This window comes from Morus notabilis, unplaced genomic scaffold (genome assembly GCF_000414095.1).
Source record: "Morus notabilis unplaced genomic scaffold, ASM41409v2 Scaffold577, whole genome shotgun sequence".
NCBI classification, from domain to species: Eukaryota; Viridiplantae; Streptophyta; class Magnoliopsida; order Rosales; family Moraceae; genus Morus; species Morus notabilis.
In genome coordinates, this window is record NW_010357321.1 from 1 (window position 1) to 10471 (window position 10471).

The following is a 10471-nucleotide window of genomic DNA, read 5'->3' on the forward strand; positions in this document are numbered from 1 at the left end:
GGGGTGTCAACACAAGAACTCACATGGATAATTCCTTGTTCCAAGAGATGGGAACCCAAAATTGTTGTGAAGTATTCCCTACCATTATCGGTTTTAAGTACCTGAATTTTGCTTTTGAATTGGGTGTGAATCATGGAATAAAAGGACTTGAAGATTTCCCCTGTTTCAGATTTTTCTCTCATTAGAAATGTCCATGTGGTTCTAGTATGATCATCTATGAAATATATGAACCAACGAGCCCCATTAATGTTTTTCACTCGTGAGGGTCCCCAAATGTCACTGTGAATTATTGAGAATGGATGTGAAGGCTTATATTGAATACTAGGATAAACATGCCGAGTGTGCTTTGCAAGTTGACATATTTCACAATGAAAAAACTTAGAATTTTTATTGATGAATAAGTGAGGGAACAATTTTTCAAGGTACACAAAATTTGGGTGACCAAGGCGAAAATGCCATAACATTACTTGATTCTCATTTGAAACAGAAACAGAATTGGAAACAGACTCAGAAATACAACTTGAATGAACTTGTCCATGTGGAGGAGGGTTCCCTTTGAGCAAGTAGAGACCACCACACATTTCAGTACTGCCAATCACCTTCCCCGAATCCGCGGCCTGAAATTCACAAAGATTCGGATAGAATTTAGTCACACAGTTCAAGTCACAAGTGAGTTTACTAATAGAAATCAGATTGCAATCTAATTTTGGAACATAAAGGACAGATGAGAGAAGAAGGTCCTTTGTCAATTTTATGGATCCGATTCTTGCCACGTTTGAGTGTGATCCATCAGCTATTCGAACTGTGCTGGGACTAGAATATGCACTGAATTTGTGGAAGACATTAATATCTCCAATCATGTGATCCGAAGCCCCAGAGTCAATTATCCATGGTCTTAATTTCCCGATTTTTGCAATATGAGCAAAGGAAAATGTACCTTGATGTACTACCATGCTGGTATGCTTTTCAGCAGTGGTTGATGTGGACTGAGAAGGGCCTAATACCTGTCCGAGCAGTTTCTGTAATACCTCAATCTGCTCCCTAGTGAACGGACTGGTTTCAGGGGTGGTGATGATGTTGTCTGAAGTGGTGACAGCGTTTACGCGGCTGTCCTGGTTCTGGTGCGCTCGGTTCGGCTTCCAATCAGCGGGCTTCCCATGTATTTTCCAGCAATTTTCTCTGGTGTGACCAGGTTTCTTGCAATGGTCGCACCATGGTCTTCCTCTTCTTTGCTTGTTATCCTGGGATGAGTGGTGCGTATATAAGGCCAAGCCTTCAGCAACCGAGGAGCTTATATTTCCTGTCATCATCAGTTTTTTTCTGCTTTCTCTTTTGACTTCAGCAAATGCCTCTCGGATGGGAGGGAGTGGCCTACTTCCCATGATTCTCCCCCTTACTTCGTCCAGATCCTTGTTGAGACCAAGGAGAAACTTGAATGTTCTCTTTTGATCAACAATCTTTTTGTATAAAGCAGCATCATCAGGACATTTCCAGGGATATATTTCAAACATATCAAGGTGCTGCCAGTACCGGGTTATTGTATTGAAATATTGAGTGATAGTCATCTCCCCTTGTCGCATATCATGAAGTCGAGTTTCAATTTCAAAAAGTTCTGAGGTATTTTCAGAACTGGAGTAGGTTTCACGTGCAGCATCCCAAATTTCCTTGGCTGTTTTGTAGAGAAGGAAATTCTCTCCAACTTCCGTGATCATGGAGTTTATTAGCCATGACATGACCATGTGATTTTCTGTTTTCCACGTACGATACTTGGGATCTGTTGCCGCTGGAACAGGAACCTCACTAGTGAGATACTCATCTTTTCCTCTGCCAGATACATATATGAGGACAGATTGCGACCACTGAAGGAAATTGTGGCCATTGAGTTTGTGACTGGTAACCGGAAGAGGTGAGTTGTCGATGATACTGGCTGAGGGATTATCAGCATTGATGGCTGGGGAATTTGCTCGGGTCTTGACTGGACTTCCGAGGAACTGGTTTGGGTATTCATGTCGTATTTGGTCATGATGAGAGATCAGCGATAGAGTGGATTAGGGTTTTGAATCCGGCTCTGATACCATGAGAATTTCAGTGAAGAGAAATTCTTATTAATCCAAGGAAATACAACCCTAATACTTATACTTGAGTGGCCGGCATCCCAGTCCACTATTCTAGGAAAATAAGAGGAGAATCCCACAAAGTTAGGAATCTCAACAAACTAGGAAAGTAACTAAATTAGGAATCAATCAAGTCAATAACTGATCCTATTTATTAGGAAACTAAATAAGAAATCCTAATTTACCAGATTACACAAATAAATACTATCCTAATTTATATAACCTAATCGGCTCCTTTCTTTCTACAGGTCCCGAAATTCTGACAGCCCTAGGTCTGGGTTTTGTGATTCTCATGTGATTGAGACTGATTCCGGTCATGTTTGGGTTGGGCCTCGAACTTACAACAACATTAGAGTCAATTACAGCCAAATATGGACTGGATCTTCAAGTTTTGGCATGAATGGGGCTAAGCTGGGGGATCTGAGTTGGGTTAGGGAGATTGGGTTTTACAATCTGATTTGAGAGAGCGAGTTGGGTCTTCTCGATTTGGAGTCGGAATCAATCCAAGGGTTTCGAGTCGGGAGAGGGAAAGGTGGCCGAACAGATCAACGATTTCAGCGAATGGATATGCCATTGTTCGCCGGAGAAGACCCTGATGGGTGGGTCTTTAGAGCTGAACGATACTTTTTGTTCTATAGAATGACGAATAGTGAGAAAATCCAAGCTGTTGAAATGGCTATGAAAGGTGGTGTTTTGGCTTGGTATATCAATGGCAGGATGCACGTTGCCCATTCTACAGTTGGAATGAATTGAAGACTCATCTGCTTAAGCATTTCAGATTGTCATCCGATGAGGCCTTACATGAGAGTTTCTTCGTGAAATATCAAGAGGATACCATGGCTGACTATAGACGACAATTCAAGGTACTTAACAAACCTGGGAAAGAGATTTCAAATTCGGTTTTAGAGAGAGTTGTCATTACAAAATTGGTAGTCAATAAAGGGCAAGTGGTAGGCAGTTCAAGCAGGTTGCTTCCAGCTCAAACAACAGATGTTTCAGATTAAATGGATATTTAAGGAGACTTAACTATGAAGAATTTTGATGGCAAGGTGGAACAAGGCATTGAAAATGAAGTTGGTTTTCAATCTAATGCTAGTAATGAGGGGCTTCAAGATATGGGAAACAAGATGTCAATGACATCAAAATTTTCCAAGGATATTACTGTAGAGTCGGACTTTGCTGCACCAGTGAAAGAAGTTAACAGTCGAGTCCATCTAGTATTTTAAAAGATGAATTTGATTATGTTCGCATCAATTCTGGGGCTGTTGACAAAGGAATGGAGACAGTGTACACTTCAGCTGCCCTCCATTTTTTATGTTCTGACAAACAACAAGGCAGCTTTCTCAGGCGTGGCGGAACATGCACAACAGCAAGATAACGCTTGTGGGAGGAAGGTTTTTGTTATAAATGAATTGTTTCACCTGACCAACAAGGTCTTCCATTGCCTCAAGGATGATTTTGAGACAGAGCTTCATGCTTTCGCTGCCTTTAAAGTGGTTCTCAATTTCAGCTCCACTAGAGGTAGGCTGTGATTTGGAGAGTTTTGGGAGACTGAGATTAGAGAGAGTTCGTGTACTCTCGAATACCATCGAAGTTAGGAGTTCTCCGGAGTCCTCGAATACTCCAGTCTATCCTAAGCTTTCTTCACGTTTTTCTTAGTTTGGTTGTAAAATTCTATGACCTACTGTTAGTGATGATCAATAAAATCACTCCGATTGCCATCTATTCTTGTTGTTTTATGTGAAAATTGAGCCGGTATCATAGGTTCCTAACATTTTGGTTGTAAAATTCTATGAGCTAGTTTTGGTGATGATCAATAAAACCACTCTGATTGTCTTTTATTCTTGTTGTTCTCTGTGTGATAATTGAGCTGGTATCACAGGTTCCTAACATTTTGGTTGAAAAATTTTATGAGCTAGTGTTGGTGATTATCAATAAAACCACTCTGATTGCCATCTATTCTTGTTGTTCTGTGTGAAAATTGAGCTAGTATCACAGGTTCCTAACATTTTGGTATCAGAGCATCAATCTTTGGCATCACTATTCAAAAGAAAAAAAATCTGTGAAAAAAAAATCTTACCAAAAAAAGGATGAGAATAGTCTGGAATCGTGGGGTTTCGAGAACCAGAGCCGCCGACCGCTGCCGGTGATGAAGCGTTCAGAACCGTACGAACTGCGCCGGCGAGCGAAGACGGAGGGAAGACGGCCAGATCCGGTATCGCGCGAGATTGACGAAGATTGGAGCCATTTGTCGCAATCTGGTGCTGCGACGTTCAGATCCGAGAAGAACGACGACCCATGGCTGATGCGAACTGGTCTGCAAATCCAACGCCAGTGAACGACGCCAGAGATGCGACCTGAGATGGGCGATTCACGCCGGCATAGGGGACAGCTGGAGATGTGATCTGATTGGATCGATTTTTCGCGAACCGGAGCAAGATCAACTAGATCTGAAGTGAACGGTAGCAGATTCGCGACGGGATCGAGCGTAGATAGGGCTACGTTTCGCAATCCCAGTGCGTTCGAAGGTGATTCCGGCCGGATCTAGACCGGGTGTCGTGATTCCAGTGTGTCTTAGGCTAATTCCGACCGAATTCAGACTGGATCACGCGAGTTCGGCCCGATTTGGGCGGATTCTGGAAAAATTAGGGTTGGGTCTCGAAATTCCGGTAGCCCTACGTCTAGGTCTTGCGATTCTGATGTGATTGAGACTGATTCCAGTAATGTTTGGGTTGGGCCTCGAACATACAACAAGATTAGAGTCAATTACAGCCAAATATGGACGGGATCTTCAAGTTTTGGCATGACTGAGGCTAGGTCTAGGTGATCGGAGTTGGGTGGGAGAGATTGGGTTTTGCAATCTGATTTGAGAGAGAGAGTTAGGTCTTCTCGATTTGGAATTAGAATCATTCCAGGGGTTTCGAGTAGGAATCATTCCAGGGGTTTCGAGTAGGAATAGGGAAAGGTGGCACGACACCCTATGGGAGGGCCAAACAGATCAACGATTTCAGCGAATGGATATGCCATTATTCGCCAGAGAAGACCCTGATTGGTGGGTCTTTAGAGCTGAACGATACTTTTTGTTCTATAGAATGACGAATAGTGAAAAAATCCAAGTAGATAAAATGGCTATGAAAGGCGACGCTTTGGCTTGGTATCGATGGCAGGATGCTCATGCCCATTCTACAGTTGGAATGAATTGAAGACTCATCTGCTTAAGCATTTCAGATTGTCATCCGATGAGGCCTTACATGAGAGTTTCTTGGTGAAACGTCAAGAGGATACCATGGCTGACTATAGAAGACAATTCAACGTACTTGCCAAACCTGGGAAAGAGATTTCAAATTCGGCTTTAGAGAGAGTTGTCATTACAAAATTGGAAGTTGATAAAGAGCAAGTGGTAGGCAGTTCAAGCAGGTTGCTTCCAGCTCAAACAACAGATGTTTCAGATTAAATGGATGTTCAAGGGGACTTGATGATGAAGAATTTTGATGGCAAGGCGGACCAACGCATTGAAAATGAAGTTGGTTTCCAATCTGGTGCTAGTAATGAGGGGCTTCAAGATATGGGAAACAAGATGTCAATGACATCAAAATTTTCCAAGGATGTTATTGTAGAATTGGAGTTTGCTGCACCAGTGAAAGAAAATAACAGTGGAGTCCATTCTTGTATTTTAAAAAATGAATTTGATTTTGTTCGCAGCAATTTTGGGGCTGTTGACAAAGGAATATAGAGTGTACACTAGAAGCTGCCCTACATTGTTGATGTTCTCACACATAACAAGGAAACTTTCTCTAACGTGGTGGAACATGAACAGCAGCCAGATAACACTTGTGGGAGGAAGGTATTTGTTATAAATGAATTGTTTGAGCTGGGCAACAAGGTCTTCCACTGCTACAATGATGATTTTGAGGCTGAGCTTCATGGTTTCGCTGTCTTTAAAGTGGTTCTCAATTTCAGCTCCAAACAAAAGTGTAAAGTTGAAAAAACAAAGTTAACAAGAACATTTGAAGCAAGTTCTGTACGAATCATTTCGTTCAATGTTCCAAGATCCAAGCTCATCAAGATTGAAAGGAAGTGGAGTCACACGGCTGCGATTACTTAACCCTTTATTCCAAGGTGTTTCTTTGGGGCGGGGGTAATGTTAGGATTCGTTAATGACTTGGGAACTTGTTTGGTTAGTGAGCTGGTAGAGTTAGTAGGAATTAATATAAATAAAGGGCTTAGTAGCTCACTAGAGGTAGGCTGTGATTTTGAGAATTTTAGGAAACTGAGATTAGGGATAGTTGGTGGTCTCTCGAATACCATCAAAGCTAAGAGGTCCCCGGAGTCCTCAAATACTCTAGTCTATCATCCTAAGCTTTCTTTACGTTTTTCTTAGTTTGGTTGTAAAATTCTATGAGCTACTGTTGGTGATGATCAATAAAACCACTCTGATTGCCTTTTATTCTTGTTGTTTTGTGTGAAAATTGAGCTGGTATCACAGGTTCCTAACAGTTTCATTTTCGCATAACCAAACAACGAAAACTTGACCATTAACACTAAACTAGAACGATAAATAAACAATCAGGATAGTTGCTAATAGAATTTTAAGACTTCAAATCTAATAACAGTAGTAACAACAGATTTCAAAAGAACAAAATGAACAAGAAAAATTATCAACGCAGACAATAAATTACACAAAACAAACAAAATGGCATTTGAATCCCAAACATGATCTTATCGAGGATGAAAACCCTGTCACTATGTGTCCCAAAAACACGACCTATAATGTGAGAGAGATGTAAGAAAAAGAAGTGAAATTTGGTTAAGAATTTCCTCAAAAGAATGAATATAATTAACTGTTGCTCAAATAACACACTAGAAACTAGCTAGCAACAAGAAGATCCTCATGACCTGCGACTAACAACTAAACTTAATGAAAGCAAGTGATGAATATGTCATAGAATTATAATATCATCTATTTAAATCTAATCAAGCGCAATACAATTTATAATTTCAGCTATTATCAAAATGTAATGTTTGAGTTACTAACCAAAGCTATCTGAAATTTTAGAGAGAGCTAAAAACTAAATATTATGCCTTCAAAAAAATGTACTCCTTTTTTTTGGAGATTAACTATTTCCATAGCAACATACAAAGTCCCAAAAAAAATAAATTGCTCAATGTAAACACAATCCTAATGCTGCTCATTCACCCAATGCTCAAACACAACTACTAGTGCCAATCATTAAAGAAGGTTTACATGACATATTAGACAACTAGCAAGAAGAAGTAACTTAAAAACAAAGTATGTCAACAAGATAACAAACCTCAGGATTATTTTGATATTCCTTGCATTTGCAGTTGTGGGCAGAATCTAGGATACTACTCGAGGTTTCCTTCAGTCAATGAACTGCTGATCAAACTGTGGCTATGATAGATTATACAGTTACAAGGTGAGAAGTTTTAAGGCATGTCAAAATAAAAGTAAACTCATTGCAACTAGTTTTGTGTGTTTGTATGTTTATGTATCTTCAACTTCTGGCATTGCTTTCTTAACGTGAATTGTAATAGAAAAGAGTGTTTCCGACTAAGGAGAACCAAAAAAAAAAGTGAACTTTTCAATACTATATTCTACAATCTGGTTCTCGAGGGTTCGAATATTTGCTTTTAATACAGCTACGGATAAGCGTGGTGAATGATATCGGAATATTAAATATAAGATAAACCATTGAAACACCTTTGATATTTTGCATTCCCCTCCATTCGTATATGTCTTCCCTGTACTCGTTTTCCCACAGCCAAAATAGTACAATTGAAGCCTTCTGAAACCTCATACATCATACACTGCTGGAATGAGGCTCATAAAGATCCTTATGGTCTGGAACCGGCCTGTAATGGACCTAATTACCTTCCTTTTACCAAGTACAAGTACATGCATGTTTAAATTCATGTCTATGCAATTAAGTGTCTTGAATTTTCATACCAAAACTAGTAATTTGAACCATCAAAGTTTCAATGTCCGTGCAATCAAATGGCAGGAACTCAACCATTAACACTGAACTGGAACAGAAAACTGGAACCATATATAAACTATCCAGATAGTTACTAACACACTTTCAAGACTTTCATTATCATCATTATAATAATAATAATAATAATAATAATAATAATAATAATAATAATATTAACAACAACAACAACAACAACAACATATTGATAGTAATAAATAAGAATAACAGACTTTCAAAAGAACAAACTTAATAGGAATAAGTTATTTAACACAAACATTTAGAACAAAATGGCAAAAGAGAACTACTTATGTTCAAGAACAAGAAATCACATCAAACAAAATTGCGTTTGAATCCAAAACAAGACCTTGTCCAAGGTCCCAACTGATATGATGCCCAAAAACACAACTAATATGTGAGGGAGACGTAAGAGATGGCTCATTTCCCATTCCCCGTTAAAAAGAGAGAAACTAAATTTGTCTAAAAACTTCCCCAAAAAATTGAATACAAATAAGTTTTCGATGGCAAAAACTTCTAGTTAAATATTTTCGTCTCTTAAAAAACTTTGGAATCAAAACAAAACAAAATCACGCAAAATGTTTGTGTGTTTACAATTTCAGAAAACAGAATCACAAATCAAATTGGGCAAAAAAGAAACAAAGAAAAAAGAGAGATTTTCATATTGTAACTTTGATTCAAGAGTGAGAAGCATTGAATGGCATTACGGGCGAAAAAGCTTGGGCAGGTTCTTTTGCAACGGGGGAAAATCCAAGGGGAAGTTTTAATTTTAAAATAAATAGATCACTCGACATTTTAACACAAGTCCTACTGCCAATCATATTCACCCAATGTTAAAACACTACTTTCAGTGCCAGCCATCAGTCAAGGTGTAAACTGCATATTAGACAAGTAGAATTAAGATAATCATTAGCCCGAAGCAGTAACTTGAAACGTTGTATGTCAGCAAGATAACAAACCTTACGCTTATTATTGATATTATTTGGGGTGAGAATGTTAGAAAGAAAAAAAAAATACTCCTAAGATGAAGAATGGAAAGAGAACAATTACCAAGATTATTTGCTCCATAAAACTGCGCAGCAGCTTTTTTTGTTTCTCCTCCAAAGCAACTCCAGAAATTTTCTCCTGGGGAAAGCAAAGCAGTGATCTTCTCATTGTAAAGCTATATAAAATGACAATTGTACTATACTCTGCAAACTATTAGATTCTGATTAATTATCTATATTCTATAATATCAAAATATCAGTATTCAGTATTAAAAATTTAGTAAAGATAAACTAATAAAACACCTCCAATCTTTTGCATAAGTCTTCGCATAGGAAAATTTGTTTTTACTAGCAGAATGACTGCTCGCTCATACTGAGAAAAAGGGCAAAAAACCTTCAAATCATTAGACAAAACATCAGCATGTACGAAAAACTAAGAAAGTTGATTAATCCTAAAAAAAAAAAACAGCCTTTATACGAAGATACAACACAAGTACAACCATGTTTAAATGCAAACTCAATTAAATTCATGTCTATGCAATAAAATTTCCTAGTTTTCACACCAAAGCTACAATCAAAGTTTCGATTTCCGCACAACCAAATGGTGAAAACTTAAACCATTAACACTAAACTAGGACGATAAATAAACTATCTAGATAGTTGCTAACAGAATTTCCAGAGTTTCATACTGATAGTAATAGTAAAAACAGATTTTCAAAACAGCAAAATGAACAAACAAACATTATTAACACAGACAGTAGAACAAACGGCAAAGTGAAACAGGACAAAAAATTACATAAATCAAACAAAATGGCTTTTGAACCCAAAAGAAGACCTTATCGAACATGAAAAGACTATCGATGTGTTTCCCAAAAACACGAATTATAGTGTGAAAGAGATGTAAGAGAAAGGCAACAAATTCCCCAAAAGAACTGAAATTGAACTTTTGAATCAAAATTAAACAGAATCAAGCAAAAAAATAATGTGTACAACTCCAGAAAATAGAATCACGAATCATAATTGGGCGAAACTAGAGAGATAGATTTTGAAAGGATACACCTCCGATTCAAGAGTCAGAAGCAGGAAATGCCGTTACAAGTGAAAAACCTTGGGAGCTTCCTTCAATTTTTGTGTACTTTCTCATTCATGTGTCTTCTTCTACTCGGCAACGCCGCCCACAACACCGCAGCCGACAAGAATTTGGGGGAAATTGAAAATTGAAATTGAAAGAAGAGGGAGAGAGAGAGAGAGAGCGAGAGAGAGAGAGATTGCGCTTAAAATTTTTTTTGTCCGTTGTAAAGGTACCTTGTTTACACATATTTAAAAGGCAAATTGAAGAACTATCCGTTTGAGGTTTTTT

At 38.4% G+C, this 10471-nt stretch overlaps 1 long non-coding RNA gene across 1 annotated transcript; it reads right to left on the bottom strand.

The window, feature by feature from the left end:
• Positions 1-7859: 7859 nt before the first annotated feature.
• Positions 7860-9455, bottom strand: LOC112092354. The gene is made up of 3 exons (XR_002902547.1): positions 9415-9455; positions 9176-9250; positions 7860-7988 (listed from the first exon to the last, which is right to left on the bottom strand). It is a non-coding gene; the product is annotated as an uncharacterized LOC112092354 (long non-coding RNA).
• Between the last annotated feature and the right edge of the window lie 1016 nt (positions 9456-10471).